The sequence below is a fragment of the Echinops telfairi genome, unplaced genomic scaffold, assembly GCF_000313985.2.
Source record: "Echinops telfairi isolate 266 unplaced genomic scaffold, ASM31398v2 ScPeMD7_443;HRSCAF=831, whole genome shotgun sequence".
Taxonomy (NCBI): domain Eukaryota; kingdom Metazoa; phylum Chordata; class Mammalia; order Afrosoricida; family Tenrecidae; genus Echinops; species Echinops telfairi.
This window is the reverse complement of record NW_022104341.1, coordinates 70812904-70837015: the sequence shown is the minus strand read 5'-3', so window position 1 is coordinate 70837015 and position 24112 is coordinate 70812904. Positions and strand designations below refer to the sequence as shown.

Genomic DNA, 24112 nt, shown 5'->3' with positions numbered 1-24112 from the left:
CCATCTCACAAAACAGACACAATGACACCAACTGCAGGAGGAAAGCCGAGTCAGTGAATGTGTAAGCTTCTCAGCGCTGGCAGGGGTCTCCACATGGCTGCTGCAGCACCCAGGGCTGCATCGGGGTAGGTTCATGTGGCTTCTCCTCAGGGATGTCTTGCAAGAAGTGAGCCTTGCCAGCTAAAACAGGGAACTGGCTAAGGCAGCTGCACCCTGGTCCGACCATCAGAAAGCAAGAGACCTGAGAACTAGAAAGACAATGATCATTGAGCCATTTATCCCTCTGCCCTTCAGGTAACCCCACATATGTTTATCGGCCAGGTTGGCAAAATAAACTAACTACCTCATTATAAAGGCATAACCAGTGGTTAGAGCCTTTGGTGGAGAAACAAAACAAACAAATTAGCAATCTGAACTCTATCATCATAACTAAGACCAGAAAGAGAGCTAATGTTATGCCCATCCTGCCAAAGGGAGAGTCCCTTCTTTCAGACTTTGATGGTTACTAGAAGTCAAAAAGATGGACAGACCACCTAGAGAGCTGAGTGACCACTTGGGAGGCATTATCTGTTTTTCCATTTAGAGTGTTTTCTCTAGATGGATGTGGGGGCCATTGACATACCCCAAACCAAAGTCATTTCAGATAGTCATTAAAGAGGACTGTAGGGTACCAGAAATGTCACTGGGGTAGCCGAGAAAATTGTAAGATTTCTCTTTTTAACACAATATCTTCTGAGCAGATTGCCTTGAGCAGAACTGGATTATGCCACTGTACTTCAACTGCACCACACAGATAACAAAAAGAAATGTTCCTGACGAAACAAACTACATTCCTCTAGTTCTCTAATGCTTCCTTCCTGCCACTACCATGACCCCAGTTCTACCTTATACATCTGGCTAGACCAGAACATGTACACTGGTGCAGATAAAAACTCACAAAGAATCCAGGACAGATAAACCCTTCAGGAACAATAAGGGGAGTAGTGATACCACTAGAGTAGGGGGGGGGGGAGAAAAAGAGGGGAAAGGGGAAACCAATCACAATGATGTTTAATGTCCCCCCTTCATGAGGGGGATGAACAACAGAAACGTGAATGAAGGGAGACAGCAGATAACGTAAGATATGAAAATAATAATAATACATCAAGGGGTTACAGGGTACGAGGATGGGGGAGGGCAGGTCAAAAGAGGAGCTGATATCAAGGGCTCAAGTAGAAAGAAACTTTTGAAAATAATGACGGCGATATAGGTACAAATGTGCTTGATACAATTGATGTGTGGATTATTATAAAAACTATAAGAGCCCCCAGTGATTTATTAAAAGAAAGAGAGAAATGTTCATCCAAAATTTCTGATTGGTTGTTTCAGGTTTGTTTTTTGCTTTGTTTTTTTTCTATTTGTAATGACTCAAGTTGGGCATCTTCTTTTAAGGCGCATTTCCTTTGTACATGCTCTAAAACATCTCTTCAAATTCTTCAATGAAGATGGTCCCTCAGGTAAGAAACCTAGAAGATAGTAGCTGTTTCATCTCTAACATATATGCTTTGTGTTGTTGTAAAAATGTTCCTCTCATCAGTCTCTATTCAATTTAGGCAATCAGGTATGTAGTTTGAAAGAAATTAAATGAAGGACACAAAAAAATTCATAAAGAAAATCTTAAAGAATAAAATCCTTCTTGAAATCATGGATAACAGCTCCCCTTTATGCCCTCCCTCCCCAACCCTACCCCACAGGAACCCTTATTATTATGGCATATATTATTATTATTATTATTATTGCTGTACCTTACATCATCCAATGTGTTCATTCACCTACAATTCTGTTATCCATTCCCCTCCAGTGGGGTTATACAGCCATCATTGCTCTCAGTTTCCCTTTCCCTGCTTCCCGACTCCTCTCTTCCCATACCCTCAGGAAATCATTACTACCTTTATTGTTTTGAAGGGTTTAATCTACCTTGGATGTCATGTGCCCAACAATCTTAAGTATATGAATGAACTTACGCTGGTCTAAAAAGATTACTAAGGCAAAACTAATTATGGTTGATCTAATTGAATTATTATAACATCTGTAAGAGCTTCCAATAAAATGACTTTTTTTTTTAAAGTGAAAAATCTTATTTTGTTTTCCTTCCGTGCATGCCAGCTAAGGAAAAAGGTATTTCTCATGGTAATAGGAAGGCTGGACCTTTCCCTCTTTAGGTAGAAGCTGATGGGTTTAGTCATTCATCTGCCTTTTCATTGTTCTGAGAAAAGTTCCTCTTGGCCTTTCTGAAGAGGATGCCTTTACTGTCCCATTAGAATCTGAGGGTGAGGAGCCTATTTTGGACAGCAAGGCTCTGGGTGGGATTTGTCACTTTAAGTCATATGTGGACTGGGCAGAGAGGAAAGGATGTCAGTAGGAGGGAAAGCAGGTTTGCAAGAGAGTGTGTCTTCAGTTGGAGAAAGGCAAGCTTTCCAAAGCTGTTGCTGATCTCTCATGAAAGGCCAGTCTGCCACCACAGTAAAGACAGGCACTGGCACCCTCACCATGCCAATGGGAATGCCACTTGACTCCCCTGCACCTCGGTATCCTACAGACTCATTCTGCACCTGTAACCTGTGCTAAACTGGCAGAGACACAGCATAGCCTACAGCCTCTTGGTGCAAAATGAAGTCGCTTAAATTGCACTAAAATATTAGTCAAAGACAAGATTCCAAATATGGACAGAAGATCAACTGAGATGTTTTTTAAATGGATGCAATGCTGGAAGTGAGGGCAGGTTGTGACGAATTGTTTTCATTCTCCTGAGATCCATATTTCTGTGTCCATGGAGGGTTTGTTGTGTTGTGCTTAGGGTTGTTCTGGGTTAAAACCTACTCAACGGCACCTCACAACAACAACATGAAGTAAGGATGTGAACAGTCTGCCCCTCGGTCAAAGTGGGAAGTAGATTATTACCTCCTAACACAAGGAGGGGCAGTCTCCCTTGGGGTCATGCCTGAGTGTGTCCTTGATCAAAAATTACTCAAACCCAGCCTTTGTTTGCATCTTTGTCAGCTCATAGCAACCCTGTAGGACAGAGTACAGCTGTCCCTGTGGATTCTGGATCCTGTAACTCTTTACTGGAATAGAAAGTCTCACTGGTGGTTTTGAACTGCTGACTTTGCAGTTAGCAGCCCAATGCTTAACCACTATGCCACCATGGCGCCTGTGTCCTTGACAGAGACTGTCTTTCTAAGGTGCTTAGTCATGACTGTCTTGATTGGGAGCCCCTGGAGAAATCTTGTGAGCTCCTCTGTCTAATATGTGTCCCAATCATAGTCCTGTTGTGGCTTCTGTAGTCTTACCTATAACCGTGAAGTATTGCTCTGCCTCCAGTCATGCTTTTGTGATATTTTCCTTTGCCCTCTCAGGTCCTTCTAAAGTCCACGAATCTAAGCAAATCATTGGATGGCATTATGACCTGTGTTAATGATTTCCCTCGTGCAGACGATGTGTCTTTGTTTGTCTTTGTCCTTAATAAATATTACCAAGCTACATTTAGTAACCTGGATAAATCACACAATCACTGTGGAACCAAAAAGAGGACATTTCAGAACGATCCATTGATGTACAATTTCAAATAAATGATGTTGCATGATTAAAATTAGCATTACTTACCATGAAGATCTGGTCAGGAATAATGCATGCCACTAACCAAGCAAAGCTCCACTAGACTTGAGTCGATTCTGTTGCGCAGAGTAAACTGCCCCACGTGGGCAGTACATCTTCATGGAACGGACTGCGTTCTTGTTCTCTGGCAAAGCAGCTGAAAGTTGTGAATCCCCAATCTTCTATTTATCAGCTGAGCACTTTCACCCCTGTATCACCCTGACTCCCTGGGCGGAGAAAGGGGATCAAGATGTGGAGAGCTTGCTCAGAGAGCGTCTCCAGAAACTTGAACGGGATGTTTTCATTAAAACAACAAAAACAAAAACATCTGAAGCAATTATGGCAAAAAAAAAATTAGCATTCATAGAACCAGATGGTGGGTTAAGAGTGTTTATTAGTTTGTTTGGTTTTTTTTTCTGCGTGTTGGAGATATTTTATAAAAGCAAAAGCTAATCCAGAACTCCTCCTCCCCAAACCTTATCTACATTTGATCTCCACTAAGTCTTAAGGCCCTGAAGGCAGGGAGGGAAGCGAATATATTCAAATATGCACTTTTCACTCTGTTCCGAACCGGACCCCTGCGCCTTGCTCTGCGGACCGGGGGAATGGACCCTGCCGGACAGGCCTTGAAGAATCAGGCGGCTTTCATTCGGAAGCGCCTGCAGCTGGGGTAGAAGTCTCTGGGTAACACAGATGATTAAGCACTTGGCTGCCAAGTGAGCAGTTGGCATTTCAAACCCATCCTGAAGCTCCTTGAAAGAAGGGCCCCCTGGGAATCACTTTTTCCAAAAGTCACAACCATGGAAATGCTACGAAGTGTAGTTGCCCTCAGCAGCACACAGATCTCCAGGAGCTAGAATCACTCCTCAACCACTGGTTTATTTGCTTGTTTATTTTGGTCTAAAGAGACGGTAGTGGGGTTCAGGGGGAGTTGGTGGGGGGGGGGGTCAGGGAGAAGAGGAGAAACCAGGAAAGCACTAGATGCTGAGGTTTTGAGGAAAGGAAACAGAGGTTCAGACACAGGAAGTCACTTGGCACGAAGAACAACAGGTGTGCAGTCAAAAGAAAAGAGAAGCGACATGTTGCAGGTTCAAAGTCGTTTGAACCAGGTTCAGTCCTGGCCTCACGAAGTGAAAGGAGATGGTGGAAAGCAGTGGAATAACAGAGGCGCTACGATGATGACATGAAATCCAGAAAGAGATGGTGTTCTGACCGGAAGCTGCAAGATCAGACAGCTCTACAGGGAGGAGACCTTACAGTGGTTGGTTGGAAACAGAACTGCTATCTGAATTGCTTATCCTAACATGACTAAAGGGAGTTTTCTGCAAGGTGGCCACAAAGTCACAATTCAATTAAAATATTGTCTGATGATTGCTGAAGGGGTTTCTGATGAGGGTCTTCTGTCAAGACAATTTTGGATTTCTCACCGAGTCATAGAGAGACGCGACGCTGGCAGGTGCTCTCTGGGCCCTAAACGAATATTCAGGTCATAGGCAGGGCCCTGGGCCCAGAAGTGGAACAGATTCAGATCCAATTAAAGCTCTGTTATTTAATAGCTGTGCAGTGGTAGGCACCCCACCTGACTCGCTTGAGCCTGAGTTTATATTCCTTCTCTTAGGGTGACAAGTAGCTGTGAGGTGTCCTTGAACTCACAGTGACCCTATGTACAACCAAATGAGCATCGTTTTGGTGGAGTTCGTGATTGCAGCCACACGGTGTCAGTCTGTCTTATCAAAGATCATGCTTTTTGGTTGTTGTCGCGGACCTTAGATCCAATCAAGTGGGAGAAATGATATGGTACTATCATTTGGTAATAGATATGGGTATTGGTAATAGATATGGGTATAATCCATATCTCTAGCCAACCTTGTCGTTCGGTGCCATCGAGTTATTTGAGTTAGACTCCACTTGACCGCATGGGTAATAAGAGAAAGCAACACCAACTATGACATCGTCTTATAAGTGACACAGTGGGATATGCGTTGGGCTGCTAATCACGAAAGCAGCAGTTTGAACCCACCAGCTGTTCCACAGAGAAATAAATGGGGCTTTCTGTTCCCTTAATGATTTATAGGCTCAGAAATTTCACAGTCAGTTCTGCTTTGTCCTATAAGATCGCTAAGAGTCGGTAAGAGTCAGCTTACTGGCAGTGAGAGCTTTTATCCACAGTCCTTGTAATTTTCACCAAATTATTAGGTGAAATGGTATAAATAGAGTATGTGGACTCTACTAAGGGAATTGATCTGTTTTAACCTTGAGCCATTTCTGAAGCAGGAACAAAGAATCCCACAACCATCCGAAAAGAAGAACCAGGACCGAAGTGCATCTGAGCTGTCTGCGTGGAGAGGCAGCGGATCAGCAGCACCAACACCATGAAACAAAGCAGAGCAGCAACACGACGACTGTGAGACAGAGCCAGGGCTCCCTGACTCAAAGAGCAAGTAAGGCTGAAGCCCGTGGGGTAGGAGGATGGTTCGGGGTAGCTATCAGTGCACAAGAAGCTTTGTTACACTTGCCCAAGCCCAGAAGAAGCCAAGGGTCTGTGTGGTTTAGAGAACAGAGAGAGACATGCATATCAGTGTGACTGAAAAGAGGGTCTGAGGATAAAAGAACTGGCTCTTTAACATTTAGTACCTTTTGCCTTCCTGAATAGACCTCATCATCATGAGTCTGGCCCGTATGTTCTGTGTGACCATTGCAACAGGTTCTCACACCCAACCGAGAAAGTGAACGCTGTGGGAGGGCTGATTGAAGTCCATGAGTTCAGAAGGCGGGCAGGGGAAAGCATGCCTGAGCTCTGTCTTGTAGGAACATCCTTCAGCAGCTATGGAGTTGGTTTCCACCTAACTGAAGGCAGAGGAGGTCAAAATGCCCCACACCATTTCCTCACCAAGTACGATGTCCTTCTCCAGGACAATGTCCTTCTGGCAGGCCACGGTACTTTCCATATTCTTTGCAATCACCATCATTCAAGTGCATCAATTCTTCCTCGATCGTCCTTATGCATTGCCCCGCTTTCACGTGCACATGAAGCAAATGAGAATGGCATGGCCATCCCCTTACAGAAGGGTTGCAGGGAGGAGATGGGCCATTCAGGGTGCAATATAACATTAACGAAACATACGGCTTTCCTCTAGTTCTTTAATGCCCCCCCCCACTATCATGATCCCAGTTCTACCTTACAAATCCGGCTAGACAAGAGAACGTATAGTTGTACAGATAAGAGCTGGAAACACAGGTAATCCAGGACAGATAAACCTCTCAGAACCAATAATGAGAGTAGTGATACCTGGAGGGTAAGAGGAAGGTGGGGGAGAGAGGGGGAATGGATTACAATGATCTATATATAACCCCCGTCCTGGGAGGCAGACAACAGGAAAGTGGGTGAAGGGAGACATCGGACAGTGTAAGACATGAGAAAAATAATAATAATTTACAAATTATCAAGGGTTTATGAAGGAAGGAGGGTGGGGGAAGGGGGGGGGAAATAAGGAGCTGATACCAAGGGCTCAAGTAGAAAGAAAATGTTTTGAGAATGATGATGGCAACAAATGTACAAATGTGCTTGACACGATGTATGTATGTATGGATTTTGATAAGAGTTGTATGAGCCCCCAATAAAGTTATTTTTAAAAAGAAAATGTTATGGCTTGGGTCAGGTGCTCCTTAATCCTTCCATGTGACATCTATGTTTTTTAACATTTACAAAGCTCTTGTGCAGCAGAGTTGCCGAATCCACAGAACAAAAACTGAAGCCTGACAGACAGGTGACACAGGGAGGAGCAAATACCTCAATGTGTGCGAGGGGGCTTCAAAAATTTCGTGGAAAAATTCTATGATTGTTTAATTCCACTGTTTTTTCATGAACTTTTTGAAATCCCCTCATAGAAAGGAAATAATGGGATTAATAGGAATAACCTCTGATATCTACTCCAAAAGTCACAATTACTATCACCAATCCAGAAATTCAGGCAGGTTCAGAGGAGAACATGGAATAAGGGACATCATTGCTGTTGTCAAATGGCTCAAAGCAGTGAATATCAGAGAGATCTTTACTTGTGTTTTATTGACTACACAAAGGTGTTTGACTCTGTGCTTCATTAAAAATACCTATAGCTAGGCTTGAGAAGAATAAGGGTTCCAAAACACTTTATTGTGTTCGTGTGGGACCTGTACATGGATCAAGTCATTTGTGTGAACGGGACATGGGACGACGCTAGGGTTTAAAGTCAGAAAGGTGTGTTCCGGGTTGTATCCTCCCACCACATTATTCACTCTGCGTGTTGAGCAAATAATCAGAGAAGCTGGACTACTTGAAGAAGAACTTGGCGTCAGGATTAGAGACTTGTGAACCACCTGCTTATTAGCAACTTGAAATATGCAGAGGACACACCTTGCTTGCCGAAAGTGGGGAGAACTTGAAGGATATGCTGGTGAAGAACAAGGATTGCAACTCTAATATGGATTACAACTTAATAAAAAGAAAACAAAAATCCTCCCAACTAGACCAGTAGGGAGAAAAGATGGACCATGCCCAGAGTGTTATCTCATTTGGATCTCCAACCAGTGCTCAGGGAAGGAGCAGTCAGGAGATCCAACCATGGCATTGAGCTTGAGCTCTGCTCAGAATTTAACCTCTAATACAGTTCTAATACAGTTTTCAATGGCTGTTTCATATTTCATGTATAAATAAAAAGCTTATTTCTCCATTCCTCTATTAATGGACCTTTAAGTTGCTCCAAATGTTTCACTATTACACAAAATGCTAAAACTGAACAGTTTACACAACTCCTTTGGAACATGTACAACAACTTCTCTCAGGTATTCCTCTTTGTGGGAACGCTGGTTCCAAGAGCATGTTGTGCAAAACATGCAAACCCTCCTCCTGGAATCCAGGTTTCTGGTCTCTGGAGTTGAGGCGATCCACTCCGGTCATGTGCCCTGAGTTGTCATTGTGAACCTTGGGCCTCTAAGAAATGGTTTCCCTGAATCACCTTCAAGTCAAGCAACCACGTCCTGGACAACTTAGTGGAGACCATTTTGCCTTAGGCATTGGGCTCTTCTGGAGAGTTAGCAAGGTGTAGCCAGTTTCCAGAAACAGGAAGTCCAGGGACTCACTGCAAGTTGTGTTTTGGGATAAATAATGATTATAAAACATTGACTGATCTCATTTCCATGACAATTTCAACGGGGTGAAGCATAGAGTCTGAAGGTTCTCTTATCACTGGGAAATTTTTGACTCTTTAGTCAAAATGGTACCCCAAATCATATATTCATTCAATTTCTATTGTCGTCTTAGTCTGATTTTTATTTTAATAGTTCATAGTAACCTCTGTGAGGTATTGCCAGTGTCTCCTTACCTGATTTCACTAATTCATGGTTGCACCAGCATGGCCTAAGAATTTCTATTTCTCCTTATCCTCGCCAACACTTGGTATTTCCTAACTACTGTGTTTTGCTCTCTGATAAATAGAAAATACTATCTTCTTGTTCTAATTTGTAGTTCTCTGATGCATAATAATGTCAAGCGTCTTTTCACGTAATTATTGGCCTCTTGCATTGCCTGTTCAAAAATCAATCCATTTTGCCATTGTTTACCTTTTTCTTATTGCCTTCTTTGTATTATTTATACATCCTGGATAATAATCTCTTAAAACTTGAGTGTGTTGTAAATATTGGGACAAGCTTTAAGCACTTCAAAGCCGTGTTAAAAATGTTAGTTTTTATGAGTGATCACATCACTTTTACATACGTCTTATCACCTACACCAGAGCTCCGAGAGTACTGGGAATGTGGCTTCCTTATGTTTATTTATCCAGAGCAAGTGTTAATAGGAAGCAGCCTAGAATTTGGTGTGTGTGTGGGGCGGGGGGGAGGAGGTTATGGCTTCAAATATAGAAGTGGATTTCAATACTGCCTCTGCCACTAACTAGCTATAGAACCTTCTTAGAGCACCGTAATCTCTCTAAATCTCTATTCCCTTTGTTTGAACATGGGAAGGTCCTTTCAAAAGGTATGGTGATGACTCAGATTGGATAAATGGATATAAAATTGTTTAGTATGGAGCATGCCATATTCTGGGTAGTCAATGAAAATAACTTCACGACTCACTGTCATTGAGTCAATGCCGACTTACGGCGACCATCAAGGACAGGGCAGGAGTGCCCCTGTGGGTTCTGCGTCTGTAACTCCTAATGGGAGTAGAAAGGCCTGTCTCTCTCCTGAGCAGCAGCTGGTGGTTTCCACCAGCTGACCTGGTGCTCGGCAGCCCAGTAGGTAACCCACGGCTCCACCAGTACTCCTTCCCAATCGCTATCAGTTGAATAGAAATATTAGTACATTTCTGTTGGTTGTCATCTCTTCAATGATGTCATTGCAAGCTCTTAGATCTGTTGAACATTCATTAGAAAATTGATAAGGAACCCTGGTGGTTCCATGGCTAAATAACTCAGTTGCTAATTAAAAGTTCAGTTGTTTGGGTTGACAATTTTATCCCAGAAAAATTACAGCCTTGGAAACATTAAGGGTGGTTCCACTCGGTAGCATGCACCATCACCACCACACTACTTGCCGGGAACCTGGTAACACAATTATGTAAAGGAGCCCTAAGAGTGAAGCACGTGGCTTCTAGTAGACAAATTAGTGGTTGAAAACCACCAAACTTTGCCACAGGAGAAAGAACTGGATGCAGGTGTCCATAAATATTAGAGTCCAGGAAACCCTATAGGACAGTTCTACTCTGGGACATGGAGTCAGGGGACCTTACCAAACAACACTCTAACACCCAGCCACACCCCACTGTAAGTATGTCATCCTCCTTTAACAGATGGAGGCCCTAGCGAAAAGGATGAAGCCACCTGGACCATGATGCTCTGTCGTGGTTGGATGCTCTCCAGTTCACTCCGGTGCATCGCAACCTGGTGGGCAGTAGAACAAACGCTGCCGGGTCCTGCACCATCCTCACAACTATTGTCGCAGCCATGCGCTAATCCATATGCATATGTGGCAACTGAAAATGCCCTGGTTTGGGTCAAGCATGTCTTAGTCCCAAAGGGGCCTCTTTGCTCTTTAACATTTAAAAGAGGCTTTTTGCAACAGATTTGCACGCTATAATACATAATTTGATGTCTTGACTACTGATCTTATGAGTGTTGGTAGTGGATCCAAGTAAAATGAAATCCTTGAAAAATTCAGTAATTTTTCTGTGCATAATAATGTTGCTTATTGGCCCAGTGAGGATTTTTGTTTTCTTTATTTCTGGTGTAATCTATGTGGAAGTAGTAAGTACTTCAAGTCCTCTCCTCTTTTACTAAGCAAGATTGTGTCATTTGCACCTCTCTGGTTGTTAATGCATCTTCCTTCAATCCGGAACGTATGTTATGTTTGTCTTCAGATAGTCCCGCTACTTGGATTATTTGCTCAGCATACAAAAAGAAGTGTGGTGAAAGGATACAGCCATGACACACCTTTCCTCTTTTAAACCACACAGTATCCCCTTGTTTAATTCAAATGGCTGCCTCTTAGCCTGTGTACATGTTTGGCATGAGCACAATTAAGTGTGAACTCTATGAAATAATAAACTACCTTGTGATATATCTTTCTTTACACTTACAATGGTTATGAGGGTAGCCAAGTGGTGATTAAATTATTTGAATCCCACCACTGGTATTAGCCTGTCCTTGACAGTGCTATGCTTCAGTATAGATCTTGAAATATTCTTTCTCACAACACCTTTCCTATGCAATTCGCCACTTCCAGGGTAGTAAATCATACAGTTATGTAATTTTAAATGGCCAATACCAGTTCATTTTAGCTCACTAATGCCTAGGCTGTAACTCTACAAGCATCAACCCCCCTCTTTATTTTTTAAATGACGTTCAACTTTCCTAAGCTCCTACTTCCTACATTCTATGTTCCAATCATGAATGCATGTTGCAGATGTCTCTTCCCATGTTGTTGAGTCATGCCACGTCGGCAAATGAGGGTCACAAAGGCTTTGTTCCATCCCGGCCAGTGAGGTCATTTCTGCTTGGAGGCAGCTCTTCCTCAGTCACGTTTTGAGTGCCAATCAACCGTAGGAACGCGTCTTCCAGCAGTGAATCAGGCAACATCCCCGTGCTATTAGTAAGGGTTTCAGTGGCCAGGTTTTTTAGAAATAGATCACCAGTTCCTCATTCCTCGTCTGGTCTGGAAGCTCCACTGAGGCCTGTCCACCATGGATGATCCGGCTGGTATTTCAAATAATTTCCATCATCACATAACACGCAAGCCACCGGAATCCGACAAACTAACAGACGCTATTGGAGGATCCAAATAAGAAGCAAATGGACCAATAAATTGGGCGGCCTTGTGAAATAAATGCCTGGCCAAGGAATAATCCAAGAAGAAACTCGAGGTTTCTTTTCAGGTGGTGGGGTCAAAGAAGGCTCCTCCACCTGAGTGACGTGATGACGAAAGAGACATCTGCCAACATGCATTCATGATGCGAGCATAGAATGCAAGAAGTAGGAATTAGGAGATTTGAAATCATAAAAAAATGGAATGCTTGAAGAGATAAAGAGCATTTCAAGCAGAGAAAGCACTAGACAAATATGATTCTAGTCTGTGCTGTCACTAAATGCAAGCCACGTTATGATTCCTTAGGGTGGCTCCTGTTCTCTCCTCTCAGCCTAACCATATGAGGAAGAAAACACTGTGAGCCCCAACCATCTGGGAAACCCATCGCCCAATCCTGCACCCACCTCCCTCCCGTTGGGCAGCAGGCATGGGGCCTCCTCCAGGTGGACACCCTCCTGCTACCAACGTCTCTTCCCCACAGCTCACCACCTCCTTGGCCCTCATCCCGTGAACTCCATCAGAGCCATTGGCTTTGTTCCCAGGATATATATGTTTCACCCCAGCATCTCCGAAGCCATCAGCAGGGTGGACATTTGTGGACTGGCCTGTATATGTGTGAGCTGAGAACTCCTGGGACTTAAATCAAGCCCGGAGGGATGCCCGTTTTTCATTAACCCCCTGGCAACCCTCGTGCGGTCCTGCAGGGCCACATCTGGCAGGGAAGCATCTGCAGTTTGTATCACCGTGCTCCAACAAGACAGCAGCAGTGGGACAAGCTCTCCTCTCGGCTCGGCAGTCAACTGGAAAAGTAACTTTGTAATCACTTCTGTAGACTCCAGAAGGGCACTGCCGGCATTTGCTGGAGCCCGAAGCCATGGCGGAGAGCTAATGTCAACAACCATGGCAGATCCACGTGTGTAGAGGAAATACATGTTATCGCTCATGCCCAACTCTCTACCTAAGAGAACATTGATAAGGGATTAACACTTTTGTTATGCTAGGAGAGAAAGGAATGATGATTGAGGGGGTGTTGCCCAAGTACCAAACACATACATGCCATGGCAACCTTCCAAAGAAAACATATTGGACCCATTTTAGAGATGAAGAAACAGAGGTCAGAGATGTGAAATGGCTTGCCCAGAGACACATAACAAGTGACAGAGCTGAAACACAAACCTATCCAAAGCTTGTGAGCTTTACCCACTCCCAGAAGGACAGCGGGGGTAGCATGCAAACCAAGTGAATCCTGGGGTTACAATTCAGAAGCGTATTAAAAACTAAACAAGGTGTGCTGCACAGAACAACCTCTTCAACCCACAGCAGCCTGGACCTTACAGCCAGAATCATCGCTTTGCACTGAATATGTTGAACCGAGCTCCGCTTCCCTGTTGCAGTCTCCTTCTCTCCTCCCCAAGCCAACCCTCCTGCCAAAAAACAAAAAAGGTGCCGTCTGCTTCTGATGTCTGAGTCCACATCCCAAAATAGAACCATGCAGACGGTGTCCATTTCATTAAGTGGACCTTCCAAAAGTGTCCTCACCTCTCGCTTCATGCCGCAGACCCTTTGTGAGCCCAGTCTCCAAACCCAGAGCCCTCTTTCCTCAGTCTCCAAGCTGCACTGCCCTAGCTTTGCCAGACTCTCTCAAGAGCTAATGCTCTTGACTGCTAACCAAAACGTTGGAGGCTTGATTTTATCCCGAGACCCTTGGAAGAAAGGCCTGGAGATCTGCCTAAAAATAATAATGAAGAGGCAGCCACTGCAAACTCTGCGGTGCACGGTTCTGCCCTGACATACATGGGGTTACCATGCGGCAGCATCAACTCAACAGCACCCGGTAGACGCACATAAAGGAATGCTTCGCTTAAAGGCGGCAGGTGGAAGGCACCAACCGCACCTGTTAGCAGACTCTCAGGCTCAGCAGTAGGAACTTGTAGTATTAGGCAGGTGGGCAGAGAACCCGGGCTTTAGGACCCAACAGACTGGAGTTTGAATCTTAGCTTTGGCACCTGCTCATTGTGTGACCTCAGAAAACTTTTTACCTTCTGAGCATGCTTATGTGGAAAATGCGGCGTGCCTCACAGAGTGAAGATGAAGAATCGAAAAGGCAATCACACATCAAGGTACAGGCACAGAACACATGCCAATAAAAGTTCCTCTGCTTTCCTGACCATCCACATTTAACTCATCTTTGGCTAAAGCTTCAAAGACTCGGGAGAAAAAAGTCACCGGAGTTGAGTTTCCTTTTGGATAGTTCAGACATGATTGGAGTCTCCAAAAGTTCAACTTCTACCAACACTAGATATAGGTTTGGCAGGAGATATTCCAACATATGTATATGTATGTGCTGCAAATAAATATGTGGACATAATAGGGTATTCAGGGAGCCAACTTATGAAATCTTCTTAGCTATAACCAAAAACCAGGAGAGGCTGAGAACTGGGGGATTTGGACTATAGGTCTTAGGGCCATCGAGGTCAATTGACATAACACGGTTCACAACAACTATGTTCTACATAGTTGATAAATAGCACTGAGGGTCTTAAAATTTTGTAAGCAGTCATCTAAGATGCAAGTTTGGTCACTGTGTGCAGAGCAAAGTGGCATAAAAAAACCAAGGACATAATTAGGACAAAGGACTAATGGGCCACATGAAGTACAGCCTCCACTGGCCTATGACCAGAAGAACTAGATTGGCTACCATCTGATTGGGGTCCCAAGAGAAGGTCCTACACTGAGTGGGAGAAAATTCAAAATCATGGAAGAAAAAAAGGCCAGATGTGCTAATCTGACAGAGATCAGAACCCCCAAGAGTATGGCCACTATAAACCCTTCAAATCTGGAATCAGAACTGCTTCTAGGGATCACCTTTCCCCCAAACAATAACCCAAACCAAGTCCACTGCCATCGAGTCAGTGCTGACTCATAGTGACCTCTGTGGTTTCCCAAGACTGTAACTGTTTACAGGAGTAGAAAGCCCAGTCTCTCTCCCGAGGAGCTGTAGTTGGTTTCAAACTGCTGATGATGCTGATTGAAGCCCAACACATAACCCTACACTGCCAGGGCTTCCATTACTAGATAATAGACAGGTGTATAAAATGAATCAAGGAGCACTAGGGGCCTAGTGTTACATGTAGGGCTGTAGTCTACAGGGTCAGCTATTCGAAACCATCACCTGCTCCATGGGAAAAAGATAGACCTTTCTACTCCCATAAAGAGTGACAGTCTCTGAAACACACATGGGCAGTTCTACCTATACTATAGGGTCACTATGAGTTGGCATCGACTCATGGGCAGTGAGAAAGAGAGAGAGAGAGAAAGTGAATGAACATCACCTTAGAACAATCAACTATACAAGGCCAACAAGGGCATAAGGCAGGAATGAGGGAAAGAGAAGGATGAATGGAAATGGGGAGCCTTCAGGTGAAACGGGAGGTGCTGTTAGATTGCAGGGCTTGCAACTGATGTTGTGAAACAAACAGTGTATAAATCATTGAAAGGGAAACGAATTTGCATTGTAAGCTTTCACCCAAACTACAACAAAATGTTGGGTTTGGGGTTGGTTTTTTTCCTTACAATTGAACTTCCAGCAACTTTTCCTCTCCCTCATATACACACCTAAAAATAATCTCCTGATCTCCTTCTCAGTGAAGCCAAGGACCACCTGGGCAAAGTGAGACTAGAATCTTGTTTAAATCACTCTTCTTCCAGAGACTGCCAGGTTAGCCAAGGGCTTAGCTTCTCTCCAGAGAAGGGCGGTGGGAAGGAAAAGTACTGACAGTGAAGGAAAATTGCCGTTGAGAGCGGTGTGAGGAAGATTCAGGAAATCTGAGCGTCTTAGCGTTTCCACTGGCTCACATGGTTTGCTCTCACCGGCTCGAGCACTGGACTGCGGCACTGTGGAACAAAGTCTCAGCATCTGCCAGGAAGATCATGGGCCAGGAAATGTTCGCAGTCAGAAGCTACACAAAGCAAAGGCTTTGGTTTGGGTTTGGGTGGGGATCCTTATCCACAATGTCAACTTTACAGCAAAAAAAATTGGTTGAACACCTTAGTGCAATGTCGTTTTTATTGTTTTCCATTGCGTCTCCCAGCTGTGATGCATAATGAGAATAACTGACACAAGGGTGCATAAAGGATAGAGAGGTAGGAGGTGGGTGATAGGGAAGGAAAGGGGATTTGGGGAGGAAATAAGGAAGGCAGGAGAGGGGAGGGGGCACTAGAGCAGATTGTGATTGCATAACTCATTTTAGAGGCGATTCGATCTTGGGGGCGCAGAGGATGCTCTAAAATTGATGTGGGGTGATTGTACAATTTTCCTTGATATGATTGAACTATTGAGTTATATGATAAGTAAATTACTTGCCAATAAAACTGTTGGGGGAAAGAAAAGAAAGGAAAACTTGGTTGGAATTCTATTACTTGGACAAATTGCTCGATGCCTTGGAAATTCACTTCCCCAGACTCTAAAGCAGAGACCGGAGAGGATAGCAACTACTTCCCAGCGTGGCCAAGGGGACGACAGATAATATCCATGTGTGCATGCGGCTAGAAGTGGATAGAGTTGATATCCACTTAACAACTCTGTGGGAGAAAGCTCGAGCGCTCGATTCCATGGAGATGACAGCCAAGAGACCCCCACCCCCACCCCGGGGCCATTCTACTCTATCAGATGGGTGCTCTCTAGATCAAAATTCCAATGGCACCCCACAACCACAGACTCCTGAGTCTGGAATTTGGCTGACGGGGACTATTGCTGCCTCAAATTTTGCTATGGCCCCCAAGGTAGCCCCCCAAAGCTGCTGGTCTGCAGTTTTGATTCCACTCAGTGCCTAGTAGAGAGCACGTGCTTAATAAATGGCTATTTGTTGCTTTAAAATACAGCTTTGATATCCTCAACAATCTTATAACAGAATATGGGTTTTATTAAGAAAGTAGCACCCTACAATTCAGGATATAGCTTTTCAGTCCGGACACCCTCTTCTCAGGAAGCCACACCTGAAGGCAGGCTTCTCTCTAACCCAAGCCCCTTGGCCTGACCTCTATCCTGCTCAGGCAAGTGCCACAAAGCTCTACCAGCACTGCTGATTAAGTGCCTGCAGGCACCCTACTCCATCAATAAATCTTCAGTAAGTCTTGGCCCAAACCTGCTCAGCCCTATTATTATCCCATAGCTGAACTGTGCGCATGGATTTTCCAAAGCATGTCCCTTCCGTTATTTCATCTGAGCCTCAGCATCCTTGTCTCAGGAGAGACCAGTCCCGGAGAAGGACGTCATGTTTGGTCAAGGGGACGGGTGGCCGAAAAGAGGAGGGTCCTCAATGAGGTGGGTGGACACAGTGGCTGCGTCAATGGGCTCAGGCAGGGGAACAACTGTGAGGATGGCGCAGGACTGTGCAGCGTTCAGTTCAGGTGTGCACAGGGTTGCCGTGGGCCACAGTTGACTCAATGGCATCTAACAACAATAATTCATGTATCATATAATTCAATTGTTGAATCACATCAGGAAGATTTGTACAACCTTCACCCATCAGTTTTCGAACATTTTCTCTGTTCTTGTAGTAATCATTAACTCCTTATTTCCCCTCAACCTCTCATTAATCCAATTACTGTAGATTTACCTATCCTGGATTTCATACACAGAAAAACCTTGGAAAAAAGCTAACAGCAATAGTGGAGTAAAACATAAAAATCTCAATAAAGAGAATATTTAAAACTAGGACAAATTTTGAATGGGTCAAAAGAGCGCTCAAATGATAAGGTGTTACATTTTAATCTGGCTGCATCTGTAACCATCCACTTTTCAGTACATTCTGCATGACAGCAAGGCCAGTCACAGCCCTCGTCTACCGTCAGAGGGGAGTCCCCAGAGGCTTCATCCAAGTGTATTTCCCCTTCACTTTGTTTTTATTAACAGAAGCAACTTTAAAATGTGTCAAAAGGGAGGTCAAATGACAAGTTCAACCATACTGCATCTACCATAATCAACTTTACAATGCGTTCTGTCTGATAACAAGGCTATTCTCATCCCTCAACGATGATCGGAGGGGAGTCTCCGGAGGCTTCATCCACGTGTGGACCCTGCAGGACGCAGGCACAGGTTCTCGCTCACTGAGCACACAACTAGTCAAGTTGAACCCCCAGTGTCCAGGAGCCAGGGCCTCTGAGAGTCAGCCCCACCCTCCAGAGCAACCCCTGCTCTCACGCCAGACCAGCGGAGAGAAGTAACGGCTTCCTGGGAGCTCAGAACAACCTTGTTCCTTTGCCAGGGTGACTTCAAGCGACAATCGTTTGCTCATGGGTGAAGAGGCGACGCTGACCTCTGCCGAGTGCGCGGCAGAGTTTTGTAAGAGTCTGGTGCGATGTGCAATAGGTGAGAAGGTTTGGGGAGTCACAGGTGCACAGGCTTGTCATTCATTAAAGCCCTGCCGACATACCACCGAAGAATCGCTGGCTGGTGCCAACAGTTAACGCGCAGCTGCTAAAGAAAAGGTTAGAGGTTTGAGTCTTCCCAGAGGCACCTGGTATGGAACACCCAGTGACCTCCTGGGGGGAAGGGTGGGGGGGCAGCCATTGAAAACCCTCTGAGCACAGTTTTAAGCTGATATGTAAGACAGTAGTACCTCCCTTGAGTAGGAATCAGCTCAGTGGCAGCTGGTCAGCACGTTCCCATGGAACCAGAAACCCAGAAGATAGAAAGGCCCAGCTCCCACTGCCTAGGGCTCTGAAAAGCGAGCACGGTCGTAGGTCCTGGATGGAAAGGGATAAAAATTGAAAACCAAAAAGGCCAGACTTACTGGTTAGATAAAGACTAGGGCCCTGAGACACCCATCCGTCTGGCACTGAACACCCCCCCCCCCCCACTCACCCACCATGGCTCAACTTTCAGTGCAACAACTGACAGGCCTCTAAGGAGCAATAACACCCAGGAGGTGTACACTCAGAACAATCCAGCACCTGAGATCAAAGGGCAGCATGTGCCCCGGGATAAAGCTCAGCAGAGGAAAGGGATAGGGCAGGAGGATGAATGGAAACAGTCAACACAGGAAGGAAGTGGGAAGACAGCTGTTACGCTGTGGGCACTGGGATCAATGTCTCAAATTAAAATATGTATGATTTATCGAATGCAAAACCAAGGTGCCCTGTCAACTTTCCTCCAAATTGCAATGTTAAACATTTAAAAAGAGACAGAAAGACTACAATCCCCACCAGCATCTGAGCTTTGCAACCAGGACCTGCCCCTCTGGGGGTCTGAGCCAGGTCCTGTCCTGCACAGAGCCAGAGCCACTGCCCCTGGTGATTTATCTCTGTTTGCCTCTTCAACTGGTCTCAACTTGCAGACCTACGGGGAGGGGCCTTAGCAGAAACAGCCGCTCTGGTCACAGGGTGATAGAGTCCATGCCAAGAGCCCACTTTGTTTTAATAAATGACAGCCAACACTTAGGCCATAAACTCTTCAAATTGCTGTGTCTGGCAGTAATTACATGCCTCCCATTAATAAATCCTATTTCTGAATGGTTTACTGCACCCCTTTCTTCAAACACTGCAGGCTGAAACCTGTCCGATGAAGCCAGAGGCCGACTTGTGAAGAAAAGACAAACAAAAAGGGGGTGGCTCTCTGGGCATGAAAGAGCAGCAGCCTCTGGAGACAAAGGAGCCACAGGCTGTGCTGAGGCCCCAGGTCCCCAGGTAGGAGGAAAGCTGTGATTCTCACCACCTCCACCCAATTGGTCTCTCCCCCGTTCCCATAGACTCCAACTCTGGGATCTTGAAGTCAAACCCACCACCCCGGCCTTGGTTCCGAATGTTTCTGTCTCATCTGGAACATAGTGGCCACCTGTAATCTTGATCCCACACAGTCAATTGCCCAGGAGGCTGCCCAGATTCCTATCTCCAACATAAAGTTCTGGCCATGCCACTCCCTTGGGCAGAAACGCCAATAAAAACAAGTTGTCATTGAGTTGATTCAACTCAGGACTCTCCAGTATGTGTCAGAGTAGATCCGTGCTCCATAAGGTTTTCCATGGCTGATTTGCTGGAAGTAGATCCCTAGGCTTTTTTTCTGAGGTGTTTCCAAGTGAACTTCAACTTCAACTTCTCTGTGAGCAGTCCAGTGTGCTCACTGCACTACCTAAAACCAAAATAAAGCCAGACTCACTGCCATCAAGTCAATGTTAACTCATGGTGACCTTATAGGACAGAACAGGACTGCCCCTTTGGGTTTCGAAGACTGTAACTCTTTACAGGAGTAGAAAGCGTCTTCTCTCTTCCATGGAGCAGCTGGTGGTTTCGAACTACTGACTTAGAGGTTAGCAGCCCAGTAGCTCACCATGACAGAAATACCTGGGGAATTCAAAATGAAAGGACTGCTGTAGTCCGTACACAACCCTACAGGATAACATCCCAATTCCTCTGCAATCAAAGCCTTCAGCATGTGAATCCTGCTATCTGCCCAAGCTCCTCTCCCAGGAATCACCCTTCCCACTACACCCTGCTCCAGTGCTCCTCCAAGTGTGCTCCCCAGTCACGCGCCATCTGAGAACTTTGGAGAAATGGACATCCTTGACCCTGACCTAGACCTGTAGAATCAGGAACTCCACGGCAGCCCCCGAGCAATCTCCTTGCCAAATCGTCTAGGAGTTCTTGATGCACACTACAATTTGAAAAATCATTCTTTTTTCTTTTTTTTAATCATTTTATCGGGGGCTCATACAACTCTTATCACAAGCCATACATATATCAATTATAAAAAGCACATTTGTACATTCGTTACCCTCATCATTCTCAAAAACATTTGCTCTCCACGTAAGCCCCTGGCATCAGCTCCTCATTTTTCCCCCTCTCTCATAAACCCTTGATAATTTATAAATTATTATTTTGTCGTATCTTATACTCCTTGCACCAGTTTTTCTTTTCTTTTTTCTTTTTTTGTGTGTGTGCATTAAGAAAGAGTTTTATATACAAGAGCAATTGAATAGTGAGGAAACATCCCAGCCTGGTCCAGATTAGGTCCATAAGTCTGATCTTAGCCCATATGTCCGATACCAATCTATAAAGTCTTCTTCAGACTCATGAAACACATGCAATGATGCAGGATGCAGGAAGATCACAGGCCAGTGGGTGGGCAGTCTTGTGGATCCAGTGGTGTTGTAAGCATCTCCGTGCTGGCAGGGGTCTCCATGTGACTCCTTCACCTCCAGGGCTCTAACGTAGCACCATGTGTCTTGTCTGCAAGCATGTCTCCTAGGGAGTGAGCCTGTGTCCCACCTCAAGTGAGCTATTTATCTCCTTAGCACCTCCAAATGAGGTCATCAAGCTACCACCTGACCCTTAACTCTTAATCATCTCAAAATGAGAACAGATTATGTAACTACCGCACTTCCTCTAATGGTGACTTAGCATTACAAAGATATCTATTATATACCATATATATGCTGTATCAATAAAAATCCCTGAATTGTCTAACTTGCTTTTAAATGTACACAGGATTGTTTTTACATGTACATAGCCAAGAGGAACTCTGGTTAACTCTGGTGGCACAGTGGTTAAAGTACTTAGTGGTTAGAACCTGCCAGCTCTTCCACAGGAGAAAGACGTGGCAGATGGCTGCTGTAAAAATTCATAGTCTTGGAAACTCTATGGGGAAGTTGTACAAGGTCCTTTTTGTTTTGCTTTGTTTGTATTGCTCTTTGGGTTTTTTTATGCACCAGTTTTTCTTAAACTTTAATGTGCATAACAGCCTGGTGAGCTGATTAAAATGTAGATTCTAATTCAGTTGGTCCGGGGTGAAGTTCAAGATTTCGCAGTTCCAACAAACTTCTCAGGCTATGTCAACACTTCTGGTTCAGGGATCTTACTTTGAGTCTCAAAGCTCTAGACTACAGTGAACCACTTACAGTGGCCCAAGCATGTTTACTATCTCTTATTTCCATGCCTTAGAGCAGTGGTTCTCAACCTTCCTCCCCTTTAATACGGTTTCTCAGGCTGTGGTGACACCCGCCGGCCCCCCCCCCCCACGGCCATAAAATTATTTTTGTTGCTACTTCATAACTGTAATTTTGCTACTGTTCTGAATGGGGCCACCCCTGTGAAAGGGTCGTTGACCCCCAAAGGGGTCGTGGCCCACAGGTTGAGAACCGCTGCCTTAGTGAATGATGTCCTTTCTACCTTGCCTGGTTTTCTTTTCCTCTTTTTCTCACCTCCTTTAGCCAGTAAGCACTTTTATTCATCTTTCAAATGCTGGCATCAGAAGTGCCTTGACTGGAAAGAGATTCTTAACCTGTCATGTACATAAAAACCCTCCCTCCTTTCCCTCTCTTCCCACATGGCTTTGCACACATGCCACCAGAGCACTGACCTCTATTCTTTCTGTCTATGGTTTAGGGACAGCACCCTCACTGCCCACCTCTCAAAGCACCAACACAGTGTGTGGCACAGAGCAGGAGACCTATGGAGAGGGAGGGAGGGAGGGGGTAAGAGTGTGCATGAGGAAGTGGATGAATCCCTAACCTGTCCTACCAATGGTTAGAGTAATAAAACATTTGGTTGAACTAGAAGAAGACTTGATGAGGCACAGGGAAGCCAGAAGTGATGGAGAAAGATAAACGCCGTGCTACTTGAAGATTACCCAGCAACCAACGGCAAGGAGCGAAAAAGACATGGACCTTCACCAAGGAAATGAAGAAGAAGAAACTTTCCTCAAACCCCACGGAGAGTAAAAGCTGGCACCCAAAATGTGTTCCTGCTCATTGAAACCATCCATTTGTGGCGTTTCTGTGAGAGGAGCACCAGAAAACTCAGACAGACAGACAGACAGTCTCCATGAGTCGGAGACAGCTTGCTGTCGAACAGTTAACAGCAACAGACCATGGAGCAGATGGTGCTGATCTTTTGAGACACAAGACCATGAAAAACATCCAAGAGAAGAAGATAGCTAAACTGAGTTTAAGGGATGATGTCAATTCTCAGTAAGAAAATGGGTAAGGAAGGAATTTCAGCTACAGAAAATAGTATAAACAAAGGTACAGGGCTTAGGGGGGGAAATGCTACATATTCAAGGAATTTCAAGCAATCTGATATGATCAGGAGTATATTGGGACAGAAAGGTGGGTGAAGGGAGACAACAGACAGTGTAAGACACAAAAGAACAATAATAATATATAATTGATCAAGGTTTCACTAGGGTGGGAGGGGGAGGGGAACAGGGAAAAAAGAGAAGCTGATACCGAGGGCCCAAGTAGAAAGAAATTTTGTAAGATTTGTAAAAGCCACCACCCCCCAAAATAAAGTGATTAACATTTTTTAAATTTAAATTTTGCAAAGGAGTATATTGGGATAGAGGCTGATGCTAAGAAGGTGAGCAAAACCAGACCAATGGTTGAGTAAGCAGGTATTGAGCATCTCCCGTGCCTTTGGCACTGAGAGAGAAATACTGGAGAGACGGGCAACAATATGTAAGGCATAAATGGTTTCTGTTCTCATAAAGGTTACTATGTAATAGGGGATTTAGGGACACCATGACAGCAATAAATCAGTAAAAATCAAATGAACAAGGAACTGAGTCAGAAAAAGAATGGGGGCTTCCGTTCCAGAATAGTGGCTAGGGCCGGGCTCTCTAGAGAGGAGAACTTAATCAAATGAGAAAGGGAGGAGGGAAGGCCGAGACGGGAGAAAAGGTGAGATAAAACCTGGCAAATTAAAGAGACTAAAGTAGGTGGCATTCATGGCATGAGAGTGACACAATTTGACAAAAAAGGGGGAAAAGAATGGAAAAGGCAGAAAGGCTAAATTGTCTGGGCTCCGTCTGTCATGGTGAGTATCTAGATTTCATTCTAAGCTCAGTGGGAGACTTTGTAGGGCCCATCAGCAAGGGGATGGATTTTCCCCCCAAAGTTTTCTTCTAAAAGGTAAATCTAGCTTCTTTGTAGAAAATGGACTAGAAAGATACTAAAGCACATCTTCCATTATGAAGGAGATTGCAATTGTCCTGGTAAAAAACATGTCGGAACCAAAAATTATGTACTAGCAACAAGGACAGAGAAAACTTATCCAAAGGATCCCTCGGTTAGGAAAAGTCTACACTAACTCACTGCCATCAAGTTGATCCTGACCCATAGTGACCTTACAGGCCAGCGTAGAACTGCCC

At 44.7% G+C, this 24112-nt stretch overlaps 1 long non-coding RNA gene across 1 annotated transcript; it reads right to left on the bottom strand.

Moving 5' to 3' along the window:
- Positions 1–215: 215 nt before the first annotated feature.
- LOC123521907 lies at positions 216–3850 on the bottom strand. Its single transcript, XR_006680259.1, has 3 exons — positions 3643–3850; positions 3330–3550; positions 216–248 (listed from the first exon to the last, which is right to left on the bottom strand). It is a non-coding gene; the product is annotated as an uncharacterized LOC123521907 (long non-coding RNA).
- Between the last annotated feature and the right edge of the window lie 20262 nt (positions 3851–24112).